General features: G+C 41.1%; 1 pseudogene; it reads right to left on the reverse strand.

Moving 5' to 3' along the window:
- Positions 1-6,431: 6,431 nt before the first annotated feature.
- On the reverse strand, positions 6,432-6,827 carry LOC116574928 (annotated as a pseudogene).
- Between the last annotated feature and the right edge of the window lie 18,970 nt (positions 6,828-25,797).

A 25,797-nucleotide genomic window follows, 5' to 3' on the forward strand; every position in this document is an offset into this window, starting at 1 on the left:
ATAACAAAACAGCATAGACTGGATGGCTTGAACAACACTTTTTTTATTAACCGCAGTGCAGGAAACTGGGAAATCTAAGATCAAGGCACTAGCAGATCCCGTGTCTGGTGAGGGCCCGTTTCCTGGTTATTGTATGTGATGCCTTCTCTCTGTGTTCTCAGATGTCCAAGACAGAGAGAGAGAGAAAGGGCTAGCTCTCTCCCTCTTCTTCTAAGGATGTGAACCCCATAATGGGGGTTCCACCTTCATGACCCCATCACCCCTTAAAGACCCACCTCCAAATACCATCACACTGGAGCTCCAACATATGACTTAAGGGGTGGGAAGGAGTGGATACAAATACTCAGTCCATAGCAACTGGTCTCATTGAAAAAATTATAGCAAATACTGTTATTATCCTCATCATTATTATTGTATGCACACGTATAAAGATGTGTATTAGGATTAGATATTATTTAATTCTTAAAAATGGAAACCAGAATCTTCCTGTCTCTTACACTATGTAGGATAGTCTAAGCCACCATCTTATGTAGAGTCATTCATTTAATCATTGATTAAGCAGGTACTGTATGCAAGAGGAAACAGCAGTGCATAAGACCCGAAAAGTCCTGCTTTTCTATAAAACATATTCAGAGATAATTATGTTAAACTCTATATTGGTAAAATTTGATTGTACAACCTAATGAATCTGAACCTTAGTTCATTAACTACAATGTGTGAGAAACATTACACAAATTTCTTTTTCAATAAATGCATTTAATTTCTGTTTTAATCCCCATCCCCACCAAGAAGGCAAAAGAAATTAACTTGAGTCATATGAGGAGTTTCTTCCCACCTATCAGCAGGCTCAAGTCAGGGTTCTGAGGATTGGGTCAATGAGCTGCCAGCTCACTGCAGGGGCCCAACCAATTCATCCAACCACATACATCACCACTGGAACACCCACTCTCCTATTCTTGTGTATTGATTTTAGGTTTTTTTGTATTACATTAAAATGGGATTTATCTTGATGACAGCATTTTTTGGCACTCTCCTTAAGTTTTGCTCTCAAGTGTCTCACTCACCACACACCAGGCCCTGAAAGTCAACATCTGAAGATCCTCCAGATTTATGGTTGGCACTTTCTCAGGATCACCAAGGCTCTGGTTGGAGACCCTTGGCTTGGGTAAATTTCTGAGAGTTGCTATTTATTTCTCCAAGAGATTTCCTCTCCTTCTAAAGCATCAGTACATTATTTTATTTTTCTCAAATATATGACAGTAACTCACAAAATTATTGCTTCTGAGCAGATCTTTTCTAATTTCTGGTTTACCTGATTAAGATCTGGATCCAGACTCTGAAGGAGTTCATCTACATCCTATCCTGCTCCCTTTTCCCTCAGCTGGCTGTTCTTTCTCCTGTGTCAAGGGCAATGTTCATGCTTTTTGGACTACGGAACTGAGTCAAAGCTCAGAACCAGAACCAGTTAGCTGTGGATAACAATTTATTTTCATTCCTGAAAGACTGCTAATTGCCCAGCTAACTTCTTCATCCAGAAAATGCTCTTCCTCCAACTAAGCTAACTGCTTCCTGACGGCAGTAAAAACATTAGAGCCCACATTGGCTAACACTCAGGATCGGTGCTACTTGAAGTTTACGTTTTAAAAAGGCTCATGGGGAAAAAAATCATTCCAAAACCACTTAGACCATCAAATGTGTTCACTGCTTTCTAATTACTCTAGCAACTGCTTTGCAAATAGAAACTTTTAAAACTTACAAATAAAAAATAAACAAGGAAAGGGAATGTAGAGCAGTTTCTGTACACTGATGAAACTGAAGAAATTTTATGTTTAGAGCAAGGTATTTTAAAATAATATACATTTCAAAGAGAAATACTCTTAATGAAACAAGCTTTTCCTGAAATCAAATATCTTTTTTTTCCTCCAAGAGATCAGAAAGAGCATTCATAAAACCATACATCCTTTTTTGAGGGCTACAAATATCCACAGCAGCAGTAGCATGTGATTATCCAAATAAAATTAGTTTCAGAAACAGAAAGGAGAAGAGGATGTCCAAGTACAGAGAGATTAGGTGATCATTCAGCTGTGATCACTTTTATAGAATTTTTAAATTATTTCTTGTCTTGTTCCAGATAAGATTTAAGATGACCTAAAAGGAGGCATTAGATAATATAAATCAAAGGGGGAGGCAAAAAGAGAAAGAAAAACAACATTTCAGACATAAAATAGAGGCAGGAAAGAAGTTTAAAAAGGTTTGTAGAAATAACTCATCTTGAGCGCAGGCATATCTAATATGTTCTGGCTTCACTATTGGCAGAAATGTTTGACTCCTTGGGCTCCTGGGTGGCTCTGTTGGTTAAGCGTCTGCCTTCTGCTCAGGTTGTGATCTCAGGATGCTGGGATGGAGTCCCACATCAGGCTCTCTGTTCAGTGAGGAGACTTTTTCCCTGTCACTCTCCCTCTGTGCTCTCTTTCTCTCACTGTTTCTCAAATAAATAAATAAATAAAATATTTTTTAAAAAAGACTTTTGGAAGTGAGATTTGGAAAGGCCCTTAAGAGAGATACATTACTATATCATGCTCATGGCATGGAAATTTGGAAGCCCAGAGGAAGCAAATGGTAGAAGTTGACCCTCTTTTCCTCCAGCCTCACATCCTTTCTCTCCTTTGGCTGCTTCAGACTCAAACCTTGTCTCTTTTTATCTGGATGAGTCCTCAATGGCTCACCAAAAAGGAGCAAGACCATGGAGATTTAGAGGCAATGTAACATAACAAAAAGTACTGACAGAAGCTGGTTAACAGTCAACTAATCAACAAATACTTTAAACACTTATTGTTCACTGTTCACGGCACTGATCATCAGGTGTGATAACAATGGTAATACAAAGGAATCCAAAAAGACGTGTGAAAGTTAGAAGAACCACTACTTTAATGCTGGTTCCTATCTCGCTGAACACACAAAATTTCACAATTCTTGTGGATCCATTGTTGATTTTTTTTAATTTTTTATTTTTTATAAACATATGTATTTATCCCCAGGGGTACAGGTCTGTGAATCACCAGGTTTACACACTTCACAGCACTCACCAAAGCACATACCGTCCCCAATGTCCATAATCCCACCCCCTTCTCTCAAACCCCCTCCCCCCAGCAACCCTCAGTTTGTTTTGTGAGATTAAGAGTCACTTATGGTTTGTCTCCCTCCCAATCCCATCTTGTTTCATCCATTGTTGATTTTTTTTAAAGATTTTTATTTATTTACTTTTTTAAGGAAGAGAGAGAGCACAAGCAGGGGCAGCAGCAGAAGAGAGGGAGAAGCAGACTCTGCATTGAGCAGGGAGCCCAACATGGGGCTGGACCCCAGGACTCTGGGATCATGACCTGAGCTGAAGGCAATTGCTTAACTGACTGAGCCACCTAAGCACCTCTCCATTGGTGATCTCTGAATGCTGTTAAATTTTTCTTCTATTATCTTAGAAAGAAAATAAAGTGTTCAATCTGAGCACTAAATTTTAATAATTACAACTTATATAGTCTTAGCACATTTAGTAAGACATGCTAATGTGGAGAAGGAAAGCAGATGTTATCATATTTACTCAAGCAGACCACTGGCCTGCATGATTCATTCGATCCCCACCTGAAAGGGGAGGTGATGAAAGCTTATGTTTTTTAAAGCATCTTACTTTTTCCTTGTAATACATATTCCAAAATTGTAGGAGACCATATATGACCTTGTCCATTTATAGAAGAAGCAATCACCCAGAAAAATAGAAAAATAGTCCTCTTGTTGCCATAGTGATCATGATTTACAGAGCCAGGCCACCAAAAATCTCATTCAATTGAAAACTGAAGTCCCCAAGTGGCAATAAGCTGAGAAAACTGTAATATCAGGTTTTAAGACACAGCAAGGCCCCTGGACAAGAAGTGAGTGCCTAAACTCCCCCCACCTCATGTCACAGGTAAGGTGGACACACTCACAGAATTCCACCATCAGATAACTTCTACAGCTGAAAATTGTATCTGTTACATTTTTTAAAAGATAGGTTTCTAGGAAAGTGATGAAAAGACAAAGGCATACTGGCAGGGCAATGAAGTTGATCTTCTACAGAACTGACCTTACTTAATCAAATGGTATCACCTCAAAATGTGGACATGATATAATTCATATGGTTAATAGTTGTGGTATATGGATTTATTAATACCAAATAAAGAAGAGGGTATTACCATTCAGGCCACCACTGTGGACCAAGTGAACGATGATCCCCAGAGGTGTATAGCATGGTGGCCCTTCTGCGAAGCACATCTCCAAGACGTGAGGTTGCTTCATCGCCACCGTGTTGATATCATGTGACTCCCACTCCTTTTGCCCTTGAAGCATACCTGAGCCTGAAGTATGACAGTGAGAGTCAACATATGGCAGAATAGTAACACATGGACTTGGAAGCTGCTGGTGAACTTTCCATCCATCAAGTCAACTGAGGAACGGAGTAAGTTCTGCAGTGTACGACTCCTGAATAAAAGCACAGAAGTAAGCAAGAAATGGAGAGCTTTTCATATTTCTTGCACCAGTCTTTCCTGAGGCCCATCTGGGTCCCTGTCTTTGGGTTCCACAAGTCATCTCTATATTCTTATTGTCAGCCACCTGGTTTATTTATATACTAGCTGACACTTGAAATAAAACAGCTTCAATAACAAACTCCATCCACTGCAGAAAAGGCAAGTTCTTCAGCCCACTGCAGCTTAATCTTGTTGTTGTTGTTTTTTTATGTATTTTATTTATATATTTGAGAGAGAGAGAGGGAGAATGAGCACTGGAGAGAGAAAGGGGAGAGAGAGAGAGAGAGCAGACTCCCCACTGAGCAGGAAGCCTGATGTGGGGCTTGAGTCCTGGGATCATAACCTGAACCAAAATCAAGAGATGGGCACTTAACTGACTAAGTAACACAGGTGCCCCTCAGCTTCATCTTGTTAAAAAAAAAAAAAAATCTTTATCTCAGAGGGCATGAGTGTGGCTCAGTCAGTTAAGTGTCCAACTCTTGCTTTTGGCTCAGCTTCATCTTGTTAAAAAAAAAAAAAAATCTTTATCTCAGAGGGCATGAGTGTGGCTCAGTCAGTTAAGTGTCCAACTCTTGCTTTTGGCTCAGGTCATGATCTCAGGGTCCTGGGATGGAGCCCCACCTCTGGCTCTACTCTCAGCAGGGAGTCTGCTTAAGATTCTCTCTCTCCCTGTCCCTCTGCCTCCCCATCCCCCACACACACTCTGTGTCTAAAAAAAAAAAAAAAAAATTAATTTTTTTAAAGTCCTCATCTCTTCTTCCTTCTTTTTTCCTTTGACCTTAGGGAAGTTCCATAATGCTGGCATTTTCTATTACCTGGTCACATCTCGTGATGGTTCCTGCCTAGTGGAATATATGACATCTCCCTTAGTTACCCTTGTCCAGTTTCAGCTTTAACTCTTAATGGCTGGCTGCCCACATCAACTTCCTGATATTTCTCAGTAAAAATAATACTGTCAGCTTATACTGTTGAGCACTTACTATGTGCTGCACACTGTTCAGGTACTTTATAATTATTAATCGATTCTTTCAATTAGTCCTCACAATAACCCTCTTACAGCTGGGAGAAGTGAGGAAGCGAGTGGTTAAGCCATTTCCCCCAGGACATATCACAAGTCAGTTGTGGAGCAGGTATTTGATTCCAGGCAGTCTGGCTCTGGAGCCCAAGCCCACAACCACAGGCAAGCACAGACTCCTTGCAGATTTAAGCTTGTATGTACTCAGGCAATCAGCAACATTCCTCAAGAGATGCTACACTTTGAAGTGTTCCTGGCTTATGGAGAGGCAGCTTGGGACAGTTTTAACTATTTCTAGTGATGTGCAATGCACATACACACACACAATACACACACATAAGTATGCAAATAAATATGCACACACACAGAGGCACACACACACACACGAGTGCACGCATGCACACACACACACACACACACACACACACACACACACCCCTCAACACATGGCCAAAGTTGAACTAAGTAGTCACTTCAATTGAGGAAGCCATTAATGCTCTGAGTCTGGAGACTGAGACAAACCCAATCTGGGACAAACTCCTCTACAAACCTTAGTATCAAGGTTAAGTGAACTGCTTTTAACTGCACTAATGAATGGACTGGACCTTGAAGGATGATAAGACTTCAAGAGGCTTTTTTTTTTCTTTTTTATTTTCTTTTTTAGCACAAACACATTTATTTCCTAACCAAAGGGATGATCCTAATTAAATTAACACTTCAAAATAGTTGCATGTAAAATGTTTGTTATAAAAATAATTGGACATAGTAAAGGGGAAAAAGCAGTATAGAGTATACTTGCTCACTGAACTGAGCTCATTCATCCTCACAACTAATTCCTGTCCAAAAGGATGATGGAATTTTCACTCTGCTTGTTCTTAGATCTGAGTATAGGTGACATTTTTCATGACACATTCCACTTCTAATTTCCCATTTTCTAATTTTCATATTATTGTGCTTTCCTTCCCATTCCATTCCTGATATTGAACCAATGCACCATTTGTCAAGTTGCAGACAGTCTGAGTTTTTCTGCCATCAGCTGTACTTTCTTCAAATTTCCCTTCCAGATTACATGAAAACGATGCTATTTTAAAAGTGCTCTAGTGCTTATGGTGAGTTGTTTGACATCAAAAGAGATGACACAATCTGGTTGGACCATGGCACCCAGTTTTTGCAGAGCCATTCCCACTCCTACTTCCTTCAAAGCCTTTGCTCTCCACTAAGCACCATCTTCTTACCAACTGCTGAATGGTGGCCATTTTGGACTTGGACAGGAGTGCATTTGGAGCCAGCAGAGTAGAATGGGGCATAGGAAGCGTGGCTTATTGCCCTTTTTTTTAAAATGGAGGATCAATCTTATCTCAGAAAAGCCTCTTGCTTTGAAATCAGAGTTGCCAGTTGTTGAGCCTCGTGCCCGTGAAAAATGGAAGATGGAAGGCAGGCTCTAGCAACTGCATGTTTGTTCTGGTATATTCAAGTGCCCACAAAAGCATTGTAACTAACTCCAACTCACAGGGAAATACATTGAATTTCAGATGTATCTGGTCTACAGAAATCACAGGTTCATACAGAAATGAGGTTTGCAACCAGAAACATAAAATGTGTAGTAGGAAAAGTGAGTTTTGACAAGGAAGTGTTACATTTTCTCTTTAGAGTTATTGGAAATAAATTGCTTCCCATCTACTATAGCATTTTCTTCACCATTACAGAATGCCTCCAATTACTCTTTTGTGCTAATGCTGTTGACATGCTGATATTTTCATTGATGTGTAGTTGACAATAATATATTAGTTTCAGGAGTATAACATAGTAATTCAATTTTTATATACATTATGAAGTATAAATGATAAATCTAGCTGCCATCATGACATGCTAATTTTAATATCTTGTACAATCTTGAAAATAAGAACATAATATTTACCATCCCCCAAATTTTCTTATTTCCTCAGCCCTATATACAGAGAGCTAAAGAAATAAAATAATTATAAGTTGTTACTTATCCTCAACTCTACTGTTCCTAATTTGTACACCACTTTGAGAATGACTTGTCTAAACTCTTGGATGGGATTAATGAGCCACTAATGGCCAACCAAAGACTTCCAGTAGTCTTTGTCTTCATTTGCCCTCATTGTCTTCTGTCACCTTGTGTACCAGAAATTGAGGATTTTCCTCCAGAGCTGCAGTATTTTTCCAATTGTGCAATGCCTATGGAGCTTCCCATCCCTGGAATTTTATTTGTGAGCTTGACCAAGAGGATTTCACCAGTTTCCAGACTTTCAAAGTCTAGCTTTCCCTCTCTCTCCCAGATCAAAAAATGTGGGCAATTAAGAATAAATAATAAACAGAAAATCCAGAAATGCTAAAGAAGAGGGAAAAAAACTGTTTAAAAAATTAACTCTAAATATATGAGAACAGAGATTGCCAAAACTCTTCCACCTTCCACAGATTGTGTGGGTTTTACAGATAACCACACATGGGATTTTCACTGGAAAGCCAAGGAGACACTTACAGATCATAGCCCACATTTCCATCTCTCCCACCATGACAGAAAGTAAATATTGCACAGCAGGCAGCAGAAGGAAGCACTAAAATCTCCAGAAAATGGTGAGTAATCTCTGCCTGAGAGGCTGACAGCAACTGCTTTAAAAGGCTAATCTAAATTTATGAGCCTTCACCCTTTGCCTAGTCTCTGAACAATGATTCCAAGAGATGTGCCCCAGAGAAGATGTGTAGTTTTTGAGCCTCCTAGATGGGTGTGGAAAGGTTAAAGTACTTATGGCAGGAAAAATGTTCTTGGGATAAAGCCAACTTAGAAATTACATGTTGGCATTCTTTCCATTTAGCCAGATAAAAACTTCTAGAATTTGGAAAGAGATGTAGTTCCACCTGGTTTCTTTTTCTAAGCCCCCGTTAATACTTGTAGCCTAAAAAAGGTCATTGGGAGTTATGGAATGTATCAAGCAATTTCCCCTACTAAGTGAATGGGGAGATCATTCTGGAAGAACCACAGAAGGGAGTTTGCAAAAATTTCAAGGAGGTTTAGGGGATAAAGTACTAAAAAACAGACCTGATAATTTTCTAATCATTTATAGGAGACAAGAACCTATAGGTAGCTACTGATTATGCAACTTCCCAGGTGAGAAATTGGTGTGTCTGTCTTCCTGCACTTACATAAACCAAGTTGACACACAGTCCTCTCATGTGTAGAAAGGACATGAACTAGTCATCCCTCCCACTATATTTTCCATCTCACTAACTTAATTCTCCCTCCAGGTTTTAAGATGAAAAACTTGCCCAGAGTCACCAAGTTAATTTCATTTTCTTTTTTTTTTTCTTTTTTTTTTTTTGTTACTTAATTTTTTTTAATTTATTTTCAGCATAACAGTATTCATTGTTTTTGCACCACACCCAGTGCTCCATGCAATCTGTGCCCTCTCCAATACCCACCACCTGGTTCCCCCAACCTTCCACCCCCTGCCCCCTCAAAACTCTCAGATTGTTTTTCAAAGTCCATAGTCTCTCATGGTCCAACTCCCCTTCCAATTTCCCTCAACTTCCTTCTCCTAACTCCCCTTGTCCTCCATGCTATTTGTTATGCTCCACAAATAAGTGAAACCATATGATAATTGGCTCTCTGCTTGACTTATTTCACTCAGCATAATCTCTTCCTGTCCCATCCATGTTGCTACAAAAGTTGGGTATTCATCCTTTCTGATGGAGGCATAATACTCCATAGTGTATATGGACCACATCTTCCTTATCCATTCGTCCGTTGAAGGGCATCTTGGTTCTTTCCACAGTTTGGCGACCGTGGCCATTGCTGCTATAAACATTGGGGTACAGATGGCCCTTCTTTTCACTACGTCTGTATCTTTGGGGTAAATACCCAGGAGTGCAATGGCAGGGTCATAGGGAAGTTCTATTTTTAATTTCTTGAGGAATCTCCACACTGTTCTCCAAAGAGGCTGCACCAACTTGCATTCCCACCAACAGTGGAAGAGGGTTCCCCTTTCTCCACATCCCCTCCAACACATGTTGTTTCCTGTCTTGCTAATTTTGGCCACTCCAACTGGTGTAAAGTGATATCTCAGTGTAGTTTTAATTTGAATCTCCCTGATGGCTAGTGATGATGAACCTTTTTTCATGTGTCTGATAGCCATTTGTATGTCTTTATTGGAGAAGTGTCTGTCCATATCTTCTGCCCATTTTTTTGATATGATTATCTGTTTTGTGTGTGGTGAGTTTGAGGAGTTCTCTATAGATCCTGGATATCAACCTTTTGTCTGTACTGTCATTTGCAAATATCTTCTCCCATTCGTGGGTTGCCTCTTTGGTTTTTTGACTGTTTCCTTGGCTGTGCAGAAGCTTTTGATTTTGATGCAGTCCCAAAAGTTCATTTTCTCTTTTGTTGCCTTTGCCTTTGGAGACATATCTTGAAAGAAGTTGCTGCGGCTGATATGAAGAGATTACTGCCTATGTTCTCCTCTAGGATTCTGATGGATTCCTGTCTCACATTGAGGTCTTTTATCCATTTTGAGTTTATCTTTGTGTACGGTGTAAGAGAATGGTCGAGTTTCATTCTTCTACATATAGCTGTCCAGTTTTCCCAGCACCATTTATTGAAGAGACTGTCTTTTTTCCACTGTATATTTTTTCCTATTTTGTCAAAGATTAATTGACCATAGAGTTGAGGGTCCATATCTGGGCTTTCTACTCTGTTCCACTGGTCTGTGTGTCTGTTTTTATGCCAGTACCATGCTGTGTTGGTGATCACAGTTTTGTAATAAAGCTTGAAATCAGGTAACATGATGCCCCCAGTTTTATTTTTGTTTTTCAACATTTCCTTAGCGATTCGTCTCTTCTGATTCCATACAAATCTTAGGATTATTTGCTCCAGCTCTTTGAAGAATACCTGTGGAATTTTGATCAGAATGGCATTAAAAGTATAGATTGCTCTAGGCAGTAGAGACATTTTCACAATGTTTATTCTTCCAATCCAAGAGCAGGAATGGTCTTCCATCCTTTTGTGTCTTCTTCAATTTCTTTCATGAGTGTCCTGTAGTTCCTCAAGTACAGATCCTTTACCTCTTTGGTTAGGTTTATTCCCAAGTATCTTATGGTTTGGTGCTATAGTAAATGGCATCAATTCTCTAATTTCCCTTTCTATATTTTCATTGTTAGTGTATAAGAAAGCCACTGATTTCTGTACATTGACTTTGTATCCTGCCACGTTGCTGAATTGTATGAGTTCTAGTAGTTTGGGGGTGGAGTCTTTTGGGTTTTCCATATAAAGAATCATGTCATCTGCGAAGAGAGAGAGTTTGACTTCTTCATTACCAATCTGGATACCTTTTATTTCCCTTTGTTGTCTGATTGTTGTTGCTAGGACTTCTAATACTATGTTGAACAAGAGTGGTAAGAGTGGGCATCCTTGTCGTGTTCCTGATCTCAACGGGAAGGATGCAAGCTTTTTCCCATTGAGAATGATATTTGCTGTGGGTCTTTCATAGATAGATTTTATGAAGTTCAGGAATGTTCCCTCTATCCCTATACTTTGAAGCATTTTAATCAGGAACGGATGCTGGATTTTGTCCAATTCTTTTTCTGCATCAGTTGAGAGGACCATGTGGTTCTTCTCTCTTCTCTTATTAATTTGTTCTATCACATTGATTGATTTGCGAATGTTGAACCATCCTTGTAGCCCAGGGATGAATTTCACCTTGTCATGGTGGATAATCTTTTTAATGTGCTGTTGGATCCTGTTTGCTAGAATCTTGTTGAGAATCTTAGCATCCATATTCATCAGTGATATTGGTCTGAAATTCTCCTTTTTGGTAGGGTCTTTGCCTGGTTTGGGGATGAGGATAATGCTGGCTTCATAGAAAGAGTCAGGAAGTTTTCCTTCTGCTTCAATTTTTTGAAACAGCCTCAGGAGAATAGGTGTTATTTCTTCTTTGAAAGTTTGGTAGAATTCCCCAGGGAATCCGTCAGGTCCTGGGCTCTTGTTTTTTGGGAGGTTTTTGATCACCGCGTCAATCTCATTACTAGATATTGGTCTATTCAGGTTGTCAATTTCTTCTTGATTCAATTTTGGGAGTTTATAGTTTTCCAGGAATGCATCCATTTCATCTAGGTTGCTTGGCTTATTGGCATATAACTGTTGATAATAACTTCTGATGATTGTTTCTACTTCCTTGGTGTTCGTTGTGATCTCTCCTTTTTCATTCATAATTTTATGTATTTGAGCTTTCTCTCTTTTTTCTTTTGGTTTAGTGTCACCAGTGGTTTATTGATCCTATTGAATTCTTTCAAAAAACCAGCTTCTAGTTTCATTGATACGTTCTACTGTATCTCTGGTTTCTACCTCATCAATCTCAGCTCTAATCTTGATTATTTCCCTTCTTATGTATGGAGTTGGTTTGATTTGTTGTTGATTCTCCAGTTCTTTAAGGTGTAGAGACAGCTTCTGTGTTCTGGATTTTTCAATTTTTTTGAGGGAGGCTTGGATGGCTATGTATTTCCCCTTTAGGACTGCCTTTGCTGTATCCCATAGGTTTTGGATCAAAGTCTCTTCATTGTCATTGGTTTCCATGAATTGTTTCAGTTCTTCCTTGATCTCCTGGTTGATCCAAGCATTCTTAAGCAAGGTGGTCTTTAGCTTTCAGGTGTCTGAGTTCCTTTGGAACTTTTCCTTGTGATTGAGTTCCAGTTTCAAGGCATTGTCATCTGAGAATATGCAGGGAATCATCTCAGTCTTTTGGTATCGGTTGAGTCCTGATTTGTGACCCAGTATGTGGTCTATTCTTGAGAAGGTTTCATGTGCACATGAGAAGAATGAGTATTCTGTTGTTTTAGGGTGGAATGTTCTGTATATATCTATGAGGTCCATCTGGTCCAATGTGTCATTCAACGCTCTTGTTTCTTTATTGATTTTCTGCTTCAATGATCTGTCTATTTCTGAAAGAGGTGTGTTAAGATCTCCAACGATTAGTGTATTCATATCAATATGACTCTTTATCTTGATTAATAGTTTTCTTATGTAATTGGCTGCTCCCATATTGGGGGCATAGATATTTACAATTGTTAGATCATCTTGCTGGATAGTCCCTTTAAGAATGATGTAGTGTCCTTCTGTATCTCTGACTACAGTCTTTAGTTTAAAATCTAATTTGTCTGATATGAGAATCCTACCCCAGCCTTTTTCTTTTTTTTTTTTTTTGAGGCCCATTGGCAGGAAAGATGCTTCTCCATCCCTTCACTTTCAGTCTGGGTGTATCTTTAGGTTCAAAATGGGTCTCTTATAGACAACATATGGATGGGTCCTGTCGTTTTATCCACTCTGCAAAGCTGTGCTGTTTTATGGGCACATTTAGGCCATTCACATTGAGGGTGATTATTGATAGATACGTTTTTATTGACATCGTGTTACCTTTGAAGTCTTTCTCTCTGTAGATTGTCTCTATATTTCTGTTCAATGCTATTCTTGGGCTTTTTCCTCCTTTCAAGAAGCCCCCTTAATATTTCCTGCAGTATTGGCTTGGTGGTTGCATAGTCTTTTAAGCCTTGCCGGTCCTAGAAACTCTTTATATCTCCATCCATTTTGAATGTCAGTCTTGCTGAATAAAGTATTCTTGGCTGCATGTTCTTCTCATTCAGTGCCCTGAATATATCTTGACAGCCCTTTCTGGCTTGCCAGGTCTCTGTGGACAGGTCTGACGTTATTCTGATGGCTTTCCTCTGTACGTAAGGATCTTCTTTGTCCTAGCTGCTTTAAAGAGGTTCTGCCTACAATTATAATTCTTCATTCTTACTATTAGGTGTCTCAAGGACTTTCGAAAATCTGTAATCTTGGGGGGAAACCTTTCGGTCTCTACTACATGAACGCTGGTTCCATTCACAAGATTTGGAAAATTTTCATGAAGAACTTGTTCCACTATATCTTCTAGACTTCTTTCTTTCTCCTCCCCTTCAGGGATTCCAATAATTCTGACGTTGGAACGGTTCATGGCATCATTTATTTCCCTGATTCTGTTTTCGTGGCTTCTAAGCTGTTTGTTCCAGGCTTCCTCCTGGTCCTTTCTCTCTATCTGTTTGTCCTCCAGATCACTAATTCTATCTTCTGTCTCAGTTGCTCTAGCTTTGAGAGAATTTCTATTAGATTGGGACTGATTGAGAGCATTGTGAAGCTCATCCCTGGTAGCTTTCAGCTCTTCCCTAATATTGAAAACATGATCACTGATCGTTTTCAGTTCAGCCCTAATCAATTCTGTTTGGTCACCCATGGCTTTCTCCAACCTAGCTATTGCTTAGATAATTGTTAGCCTGAATTCTCTTTCTGACATATTGTCTATGTTGATAGCCATTAGCTCTGTTGCAGAAGGTCCATTCTCTGTATTTTTCTTCTGTTGGGCATTCCTCCTCCTAGTCATTTTGGTGAGAGATGGCTGAACGGGTGTAGCTGGATGTATCAACTGTGGTGCAGTCAAGTTGCACCCTTCTGAGCAATCATGGTTCCCCACCCAAATGAGAGGAAAAAGAAAAGGAAAAGAAAAAAAAGAGAGAGGGAGAGAGACAGGAAAGAAAGATGAGATAAAAGAGAAGGTTTAGCCCAAATGGGCCCCAAGGTAAGATTTATGAAGTATACAAACAGACACAGACAAACAAAAAGACTGATAAAAGTATATGACAAGAGAAAAAATATAAATATAATATATATATTTGCATAAATATATATATATATGCAAATAAAGGAAGAACCTCGTCAAAAAGAACCCAGAGTGCAAGATTTATATACTATCAGGACAAACACAAAAACACAGAAATACTGGTGGAAGAAAAAGATCGGAGAGTGGTTGTAAATTCTCAGTGTGGGTGAGGAAGTTTGTTTTGATTCTTCCTGGATGTATCTTGATATCTTTGTTAAAGGACTCAACTCTCCTAAGATAAGGGGGGATTAGGAATTGGTTTACCTATAGGGGTGGCATTGACTGGGGAAAGGGGATTACCTTGAAGTTTAACTCTATATGAATATTAGAAAATAAAAATTTAAAAAAGGGAATAAACTAGACTAAACTAAACTAAAATTTAAAAAAAAGAAATTTAAAAAATAGAAATGCAAAAGGAAAACACAGGTGTATGTATCAAAAAGTTCTGGTTAGAAGGTTATTATGGAATTTGATGTACTGGACATCTCACTGTGACATTAAATAGGTTAAAAAATTATCTATATAATAATAAAAAATTAACTATATTAAAAAAATGAGCCAGAATAGTGGGATCGAATTAATAATAAAAATTGTCCTATGAAGTAGTGTTGGTTGTTCTCTTGTCGTCTTTTTTTTTTCCTTTCCTGGTTGGTTTTCTGGGGGAGGGGACTGCCACATGGGTTTTCAGTCAAAGATGTTCTCTCAGTTAAGTCCTCCCACCCCTCTCAAGGGGGTGGGCTCTGAGGAAACTATTTTTTTCAGGCTTTTGTTCTCTGGAGGTTTTTATATTTGTTGACTTTTTTTTTTTTCTCTCTCTTGCCTTGACCGCTTTTGATGGTTTTTGTAGGTTTAGAGGAAAGCAAACTGCCCCCTGACCTTCCTCTCAGAGAGAAGCCTCAGTCTGGCTGCAGAGCCCAAATAAACCCCCCCTTGACCACTGGCAGAGCAGGTTCCCAGTCGCGGTCCCTGGGGACTCAGGATTTTTTGCTTGTACCCAAAACCACGGCAGCAGCGGCTGTCTGGGCAGCTCCAGACTGCCAGAGAAGTTCCAAGCAGTGATCGCACACTGAGATTTTCCCGCTGGCCCGGGCTGGTAATGCCTGGTCTTTCCAGTCCGAGAGCACCAGGCTGGCGTTTTTGTGCACCTCTCTCAGGGGAGGGCACGTGGCACGACTAGGACTCTGATGGCACAGCAGGGCACTCGCGTGGGGACTGCAAAAAGGCTGTGCTTGTGTTGGCTGGCGAGGCTCCCAGCCCCTCATGGGAACCGGGCGCCACGCACTCTCAGGCGCGCTGGTGGTTCAGGGACTGAGACCTGGTTTCTGTGCCGCACTCTCTCTGGCTCTGCGCCAGGGGTGGCTGTCCTGGGTCTGGGGACTTAGGCCCAGACCCTAACACCCTGATTCCCGCTATCCCCCCCGCCCCCCGTGATCCTTTGCTCTTTTTGAGTGCTTTCTGCCAGACTCCCGAGTTAACGCTGGTCCCCAGGCACAGGGCACTCTCGTATTGGGGTATTACTTTCCAATGGGTCGCCTCTGGTGGCTCCCTCCCCCTTTTGTTTATCCTCCCATATCATCAGTCCGACTTTCCCACTCCGCTTTACCTGCCCACTGGCGTCTTCTGCCCCTGTAGAGATCCAGAGGTGTATAATTCTGATTTCAGGCTGATTTCATGGGTGATTGGAGTTCTTTGGAAGGTAATCAGCTCACTTTAGGGTACAGGTTGAAAGGGCGCCTCCTCCTACTTCCCTGCCATCTTGTCTCCCCCCAAAAGTAAAATGTTTTTGCAACTTAGGAAAACAATACTAATATGCTTGCCTGGATAGCATAAACCATCGCAGCCAGCAAAGCAATCCTGCGAGGAAGACAGATCCCATAACATCCTCAGAGTGTTTGCTGTTTGGCAGGGAGCACTGAGTTCAAAGTGCCCAGGACAGGATTCAACACCAAAGCCTAAGACTTTGAGTCTGGAGATGGTGTGTTTGTGTTCTCATGATGTCAAGAACATTATCCTTCTCAACAAAGACATTCTTATATACGAATGTTAAAAGACTGTGGAGAAGTTAAGGTACTCTGCTGCTTCCTGTTTCATTTCTTTGTCCTGATTATGTTTTCTTTACCTGTGAACCTCAAAAGTAAAATGACCAGTAGTTTCACAAAAAAAAAAAAAAAAAAAGGGTTTATTTGGGAACGGTAAAGGAATAGCAATTTGGAACACGCAAGCTATGGCAAGCCTTAGGCAAGTCTGGAAATCAAAGGAAAAAAGTGGTTTTTTTTTTTTAAGATTTATGTATTTATTTTAGAGAGAGAGAGTGCTCATGAGGGGCAGAGAGAGAGAATCTTCAAGCAGGCTCCTCATTGAGCACAGAGCTCAAACTCACAACTCATGATATCTTGACCTCAGCTGAAACCAAGAGTCAGACTCTTAACTGAGCCACCCAGGCACCCTGGAAAGGAACATCATAAAGGAGAAAAAGAAGAATTTGAAAGGCGATACTTTGAACGGAAGTGCATTGGAGGAAGGGAGTATTTCAGGTGGTGAAGAATCCTCAATGGCTGAATTGTGGTATCTTCTTGTTGGCTGAGCCTGTCTCTGGGCAGGGAGAAATTCTTCTTTCCTCCTTCTGAAGTAATCAAGTAGGTTTCTCCTGCTGGTAATGCAAGGTACATCTGTTCCTGCTGGGGCCTGCAATAGACAGACTGAGCGCTCCCTCTTGAGGCCTCTGGATGCCATTTTAAATGGTTTTCTTTATTCAGTTTAACATATCCAAGCTCTAGGTTCCTGGCATAAAAATAAATCAAATGAACAGCTCTCACAGAAATTCCAGTGAGATATCCATGAGAGATAACATGTCTCCAAGTCATTAAATATTACCTTATGTTTGGGTGCATTTCTGAAAGCTTTTGTGAGGTTGAAGGGAGGATTACAAAGTTCTAACCTCAGTTTCCCAAATCAAGACAAACTGTCAGCATAATTCTTCCCCGTAAAAGGTTATATGTGTGGAGTGAATTTGTTCTCACACCCATTTCACTCTGCTGGAACCATTAGTTTCAGATTTCTTTCAGTGTAGGTTCACCCTTGGAGGGCAAAAGACAGAACAAAAGACAAGGCAGATGACGCAAGTCCCAAGATGCCCCAGCATCGTGTACATGTCTGGTGTTCCCTCTAGTGCTCCACCCCAGTCATGGGTGAAATGGGCAGTTGTCACTCACTACAGGCCACCAAGTAGATCTCTGTTGTCTTCCAAATTGGCCAACCCTGCCCAGACATGAAGGAAATACAATCAAGACCTTCAAGAAAGTGGGATGGGCAGGAAAGTCTCATGTACCCCCACAAGGAATTGCACCCGCCACCACCATAGACAGACCTGGAAGAGGTTTGTGCAAAATCAACTAGAAAAGACAGTCAATGAGATTTTATTGAGATTGGACTAAGCTAAATTTTAGTCCACTCTCAAATACCACTTAGCTTCTGAGTTGACACAAGCACTTCACTCACTACTATTACACAAAATCCCGAACCCTCTGAAGCGGGAGGTAAGGGAGAAATAGTGAGAGATTGCTTATTATCTCTGTGGGAAAACAAAAGCAGAAGATGTCTGATGGCTTTTTTCTCCAAGACGGATGGTGGAATCTGTGCTCTTCCTCCCCCTCAAGTTCAATCACTGCAGTAGATAGCATGTGTAATTTATCATTTTTGAACAGCAGTTGTCAGAACACACACAAGAACACATCTCATAATGCAAACTTGCCTAGGTTCATGACCTCAGCCTCCACACGACCTACTGTTTCAGAAAAACATTTCTCAGCTCTAGAAAAGGGTGACAACTTCACATGTTGCATCCAGATATCTTTTGTCATTTTTCAGCTTCCTGATCCCAGGGTCAGCCCTGTCCTCAATCATCATCTCTTCTATCCATAAAGCTGTCTTAACCAGCCAAGCTCTACTTTTGAGGATCTTGCAGGAAAACTCTACTACACCTGCTTTAAAAGAGGGAAATGTCGGCAAATCATGACCTAGAGAAAATTTTTAAAGCTTAGGATTGTAGACAGAGATGTTAGGGAAGGAAAGGCAAGAGGGCCCAGCGAAAGAACTGCACGCAGGAAAGGACTTTTACTGGCTGATTCCTCCATGCCCTTTGTTTATTAAACTGGCATTCAACCCAAGCTGTCACACAGACTTGCTCCTTCAGTGTCCATGGGTTCTTGATAATGCTTTCCTGGTACAGTTGCTACGGCAGAAAGCGCAGAGCAAGAGCTTCATAAAATCAAGCATTCTAAAGTGAGGAGGGAATTTCAAGATCATCTATTCAAATCCTTCATTGTAGGGCTAGGGAAACTGAGGTCACGAGGGACTCATCTAAAGTCACAGAATTCATTAGAACAGACTACCAATATGCCTTTCACCCTTATTAGAGGTGTTGGAAGAACCTCCCTGACCATCTAAACATTGCCAAATGAAATTGATTTCAATAAAGCTTTACCTCAGATAGAACTTCCAGCAGCAACATGGTAGCCCCTGGGAGAAACAGAGCAAAACCCAGACACTGTGATCACACCCCTGCTTCTCAAGGTCAACCAGATTCTCAGAAAGCCAGACAGACGCAGAGCCTGGAAGACTGCCCTTGGTTTTTGTTTTCATTTTTGACTTTTCATTTTTTTTAGATACCCACTGTTTGACCTGTTCTCCTGAAATAGGCTGCATTTTACCTCTATCCTTTTTACTTCTCCACAGTGAATTCATTGAGGTCTTTGACTGGATCTCTGTAGCTGTCCTTGAGCATTTAACACCAACGTGTGGTGGAAGGAGACAATGTGCTGTCTGTGACTCTGGGACACCATGCATTGGGCAGTGCCCTAACTCAGTGTCCTTAATTACATTTTTTAGTGTACAGGGGAAAAAGATAAGATTGGAGCACTTTCACTTCCAATAAGTAGCTTTATAGTCAAAATTAAAATGACATGACTGAGTGAATGAATTAGAAGTAAACCATCAAAATTTAACTAGAAAGATGCCATCCCAAAAATCCAGGAGTCAAGATTATGAGTTTAGATAATTCCATTGGGCATCAATCCACATAGCCACAAGAAAGTATACAGGAATCAAAAACCCAAAGTCTCACCATCCAAGCTGGAATATTTTTGGAGAAATTTAAGCAGTGTTAGAAGAAAATTTAGATATCTTAAAGCCCAATCATCCCTGGTTACTTCCCTGAAGAGCTCAATCCATCAAGCTTACACATCCTCAGGAGGAGCACTGACATCATGCCCAGAACCCAACCAGGGGAAATGTATCAAACAATGTTACTCTGGTCCATTCTCCAGCTCTGTCTTTGCTGAGCTAAATTATCCTCACCTGTCCAGTTCTAAAGAAAGTCTCACCTTTTCCAAAAGCATTTCTGTGTCTGTTAAACCTTCTTTCCTGAAGCCCCTATAAACATATGAACTCAGAATAATCTTTATGTTTCATGTAGTATTTATTGTTGGAAATCTCATATCCTAAGAAACAAGTTCTCTTGAAAGGCAGTAACCAAGTGTTATATGTCTTGTGTGTCTCCTACCATACCTAGCATAGCATTGGGCCACAAAGTCTCAGTAAACACAGTAACCAATTAATTTATTGACCAAAAGGATGAGGAGGCCAAAACAGGGAAGCTTAAAAACAGAAGACAGGGACCATTACAACTAGGAATGGCACTTGGGGGTGCTTGGGAAAGAAATAGAAGGCCCCAGCAAGTAAATGTGGAAGGATTTTGAGAGGAAACATGGCCTACAGACCAGGTATGGAAAGCTTAGTCTGTGTCCAGCACAAGTGCAAAGGCATCATATGTCATAACTCATCTAATCCTCACGCAACTCTATAAGGTGAGTGCACTGAGGCACAGAGAGCTCAATTAGCTTGCGTGAGATGGAAAAGCTAAATGTTGTGAGAGCCACAGTTCAAACCCAAGCATTCCTTCTCCAAGCCCCCTGCTTCTTATCAATGCGCTCCACCATCCCTTGGGAAAGAATGAGGGAGCAATGCTGTGGGTATTCATACCAGTCTTTGCTATAATGTGTGATCACTGACAGAGTTTATAGCAAATCTTAAAATATTTTTACTCAGCCAGAAAGATATACAAGCACAGAGAATCAAATACAGTTTGTTTTATATACAAGCACAGAGAATCAAATACAGTTTGTTTTTCTTCATTCTCCTCACAAATAGAGAATGGAATGAAAACATGCATGCACAGATGGGAGGCACAAGTGCTTCCTGAGCCCACATCACACCCTCTCAACCTTCCTTGGATTTCAGTCACAACTTCCATGGCACAGATCATATCCCATTTCCAGTCCGCGCTGGAGCGTCCCTCTGCTTTTCTGTCTGAGATCCTCCAAAGCCTTGGAAGGATATAAAAAGTCAATTAACACATGTTTTATATGTTTTTATATGTTTATGCTCAGCAACAACAGCAACACACCCCCTGAAAAGCTCCCAGTTCTTTTGCCCTGCAGGCAAAAGAATCCCAGGGGGTTCCATTCTAGGTGCCTTCAGCAATAATCAGCTCAATAATAAACACTTTATTGAATGTATTTCTGCCCCTGCTCAATTTCCTTGTCTCTGATGCCTGCTTTCTAGGATGGCTTCCTGAGCTGATAACTATAGCAGACCAAGAAAGCAGAAGGTCAGAATGGGCTTCAGGAACCAGAGTGCTCACCAGTCAGTAGGTGACAAAGACCCTATCACTGGTAGTCAACGGCAATAACTCTTAACATTATGGAGTTTGACAATGGCCGAGACTCTCACCTGACCAGACTGGAAGGGGTCCAGGATAAGAGGAAGTGCTGGTCTAGACAGGAACCCTCACACAGGTACAGGAGTAGATGTGTATATTATGGAACTGACTGGCTTTTGTTACCTGTTGATAGGGCCGGGATTTGGATTAGGCTGGCTGAAAATTTTAGGGGGCATCAAAATACTCACTAACCAAGTTAAATAATAGTTTCATTCACTTTAATTCTATCATGAATTAACATTTTTATACTTTATTCATTATGAATTGTTTGCATTGATTTTCATTTTTTATGCAGTTGACCCTTGAACAATGCCAGTATTAGAGGTGCCAACCACCCACGGAGTCAAAAATTCATGTACAACTTTTTTTTCTTAATTTATTTATTTTTTTCAGTGTAACAGTATTCATTGTTTTTGCACGACACCCAGTGCTCCATGCAATCCATGCCCTCCTTAATACCCACCACCTGGTTCCCCCAACCTCCCACCCTCCACCCCTTCACCCTCAGATTGTTTTTCAGAGTCCATAGTCTCTCACGGTTCACCTCCCCTTCCAATTTCCCTCAACTCCCTTCTCCTCTCCATCTCCCCTTGTCCTCCATGCTATTTGTTATGCTCAAATAAGTGAAACCATATGATAATTGACTCTTTCTGCTTGACTTATTTCACTCAGCATAATCTCTTCCAGTCCTGTCCATGTTGCTGCAAAAGTTGGGTATTCATCCTTTCTGATGGAGGCATAATACTCCATAGTGTATATGGACCACATTCTTTATCCATTCATCCATTGAAGGGCATCTTTTTTTTTTTCTTAAGATTTTATTTATTTATTTGACAGACAGATCACAAGTAGGCAGAGAGGCAGGCAGAGAGAGAGGAGGAAGCAGGCTCCCCACTAAGCAGAGAGCCCGATGCGGGGCTCGATCCCAGGACCCCGAGATCATGACCCAAGCCAAAGGCAGAGGCTTTAACCCGCTGAGCCACCCAGGTGCCCCCATTGAAGGGCATCTTGGTTCTTTCCACAGTTTGGTGACCGTGGCCATTGTTGCTATAAACATGTATAACTTTTGACTCCCCAAAATCTTCACTACTAATAGCCTATTGTTGATGGGAAAACTTAATGATAACATAAAAAGTCAATTAACACATGTTTTATATATTATATGTATCATATACTGTATGATATATGAAATCATATGATGTATCATATACTGTATGAACCCGTGGTTCAGTTATCTATTGCTATATACCAAACCTTTCAAAAGTAAGGAGCCCAAACTATGCTATTTGTCACAATTCCATGGGTCAGAGTAGTTGATATTTTTGTATGGAGGTTCAGGGTTCCCAAAAGTACAAAGTAGAAGATGATAGGCTCTGATGATCCACATTGCCAGTAACCCCCCTCCCAAGGTTTCTAAAAGTTTTAATCCAGACTCATTCTCCAGGTCTGGGATCTCATCATCTAAATTGGGTCCAGGTGAAGAGAAGGGTCTTTAGGAGAAGTTCCTCTTGATTGGAAGACCTGTGAATTCAAGAGACAAGGCACCCCAAATGCAAAGATGGGGCCAGGAGAGGAGAAAACAAGACACTCCCAAAGCAAAAGAAACAAAACAGAAGACATAAAGAAGTCACTGCTCATCTGTATCCATTGTGAAACACTTTTGGGCACACAATCTTGGATTAGAGCCATAAGGATGGGCCCTTATGACTACAGAACACAAGTACGTGGGTCTTTGTGTTCTCACATCCATGCCCACCAGACAGCATGTGCCTCAGAGGAAAAAGCAACAGGTGAACAGATAACTCACCCAGAGGTGCTAGTTTCCATCTCCAACACCCATTGCCTAGAAGGTGGCCCATTAATGGAGCAGATGTTGTGACAGGAGGGGGACTGCTCATTGGCCCAATTGCATGATCTCTACTCACTATTGCTCTTCCAGACACCCAGTATGCCAGACCAGCCACTGGTAATTAACCTGCTCCTTGGTTAATATGTTGAATTTTTTCCACTTTGGAAGCAACAGCAATGCATCCTTACAAAACTGACTCAAGACATTGGATTCCTTTCCCTGAATCCTGTTCTGTGGGAAGTGCCATGACTTGAAGACTAATGGAGTGCCCATTTATCAATATCACCTCAGAATTAGGGGTTGGTCCAATTTATAGGGAAACAGGTGAGACAAGAATCTCATAGTGCATCACTCTTAAGCCATCAACTGGACTGGTCTCCCACCTGCACTGATAATATCAATGCCATGTTTTCTCCTAAATAAAGTCTTGATACTTTCCTTTCCCAGCCTAAAATGCTTTGATAGTTTCCCAAAGATCCCAGGATATGGGCCAAACCTCTCAGTATGTTACATAAGGCCTTTGATAAACCAGCACCAAACTCCTTCCCAGCCTCATCTTCTGATGTGTCCACTGCCTTCATTCACCAAAAACCACATTGAACTTACCTTGTTTTCTGAAAGCATCTGCCCTCTTAGGCCATAGCATTTGAATTTGTTACTCCCTCTCTGCCATATGCTTACTTTAGCTCTCCTTCTAGAACCACCACCACCACACCTCCCCTAAGATCTGTATGCTGCACACCATGGCCATGTAACAAATCATCACAAATTTAGCAGCTTGAAAGAGCATTTATAAACTCCCAGTTTCTGTGAATAGGAATGCAGTCACAATATACCTATGTACTCTGGCTCAGGGTCTCTCACAGGCTGCAATAAGGTGCCAGCTCTTGGCTCCAGAAAATTCTCCCTAGGAGCAGGAACTGCTCCATCTGGTAGGGTGTTGTGGTCTGAGGTAAACATGCTGAGAGCAGAAACCAGGGGGAAACACGAGAAGCTGGAGAGCTGTCACTTACTTTATCAAGAACTCATAAGTACCTAGAATTTCCTCTAATATCCTAGCTGCCAAATCAATTCTCAAAAGAAAATTCATTTGATGGGATTCATTTAGTTGTCTCAAAGGCAGTCTCTTGGGTGGCCCAGTTGGTTAAGCATCTGACTCTTGGTTTTGGCTCAGGTCTTGATTGCAGGGGTATAAGATCAAGTCCCTCCTTTAGCTCAGCATTCAGCATGGAGTCTGCTTGAGATTCTCTCTCTCTCTCTCTTTCTCTCTCTCTCCTTCTGTCCCTCCCACTCATGTCCACACACACACACAAACACACACACACACACACACACACACACACACACACACAAATAAATAAGCCTTTAAAAAAAAAAAAAAAAGGCAATCTCTTGGGATGCCTGGGTGGCTCAGCCAGTTTAGCATCTGCCTTCAGCGCCCATCATAATCCCAGGGTCTTGGGATCGAGTCCCACATTGGGATCCTTGCTCATCAGGGAACCTGCTTCTCCCTCTGCCTATTCTGCCTGTTCTGCCTGCAGCTTTCCATGCTTCTGCTCTCTCTCTCTCTCTGACAAATAAATAAATAAAATCTTGAAAAAAAAATAATAAAGGCAGCCTCTTGCTACAGAAATGCCTAATTACATGCAAAATTCTGGAGCCCACTAACTTAATCTACTCAGCATATGGGGCATGGGATCACTGTAGGGAACAGAAGTAGGGAAGGCAACCCACACTACTGCTGTGAGGTACATAGTGTTCTGCCTATAAGTTTTATCCAGTAGAATTTAATGGTTTACCACCATTAGAGGAAAATCTTTGTCATGTAAAATGCCCTCAGGTGTCACTAGATCATTTGTTAAGATTCATTCCTTTCAAACACGTTTACTGAGCACCTGCTTGGTCCAAAGCGGGGACTCTGTCCTGAACACAGAGCTGGTCTTCTTCAGCTCCCTCTTCATGAAGTGGCATGTGGTATGAAGCACTAGAAAGTGCTGCTGAGCGCCCACTAACAAATGGAAGGACCCTAATTGGCTTATTTAGTTCCAATAGATGATCCCAGGATTCTTTTTCCACTCCCAAGAGCAGCAAATTGAAGTCGTTTTAATCCTTTTTACTATTTTAAAATATGACTATTACTAACAGAGCAGGTTAAGTCTCTCTAGGCGGGTACTTGAAAGACAAGCATAATAGTCACTCCAGGCTGAAAGAAACAAGCAAGTTTGCCCTTTCTTCAGAAATGTCATTTCATTGGAAATACCTGAAATTGCTCTCTCCCTCAAGAATTAATAAAATGGATTTGTGTGAATTCAAAGAAAGTATCTGGATTGGCAGACTCTAAACCCTCGCCCTGAGGAGAGGGCAAGAGGCACCAGCACAGTACAGTGCTCACACCAAAGTGAACTTGAAGATAGGGTAGAAAGGACAATGCAGGGGACAGTGCCCAGCACAGTTGCTAGACTATGGTGGACACTCAGAAGTGTTCATTGCCCAAGAGACTCTGGCACCAGTGGCATGCACACATCACTGACTTGCTCTCGAGGGAGAATCCCAACATCACAGGAAGAACCATAGGGTCCACTTCCATTTACTGGAAGGGGGACCTCCACTCTGTACCTCCAAATCCCCACCCTACTGCTCTGGAAACATTCATGTAAAAAAGATGAGTCTGCTGCATCTAAACCCCTCAGTGTTCTGGGAACTTGGCAAGTGTCTATGTGTACACAGCGTATGACAAATGTCAGGCTAATCCTGGCTCCCAGGGACCCTGAACTCATCTGCAGCCAAGGGCCCATCCACACCAGCTGAGGCATGAAGGGAGCCCACACAGTCAGGACAAATGAATCTGGGCACATGACAACTTCAGTTTATTGAGATGGTCAGGAGAGATTCCCAAT

This window comes from Mustela erminea, chromosome 16, assembly GCF_009829155.1.
Source record: "Mustela erminea isolate mMusErm1 chromosome 16, mMusErm1.Pri, whole genome shotgun sequence".
NCBI lineage: Eukaryota > Metazoa > Chordata > Mammalia > Carnivora > Mustelidae > Mustela > Mustela erminea.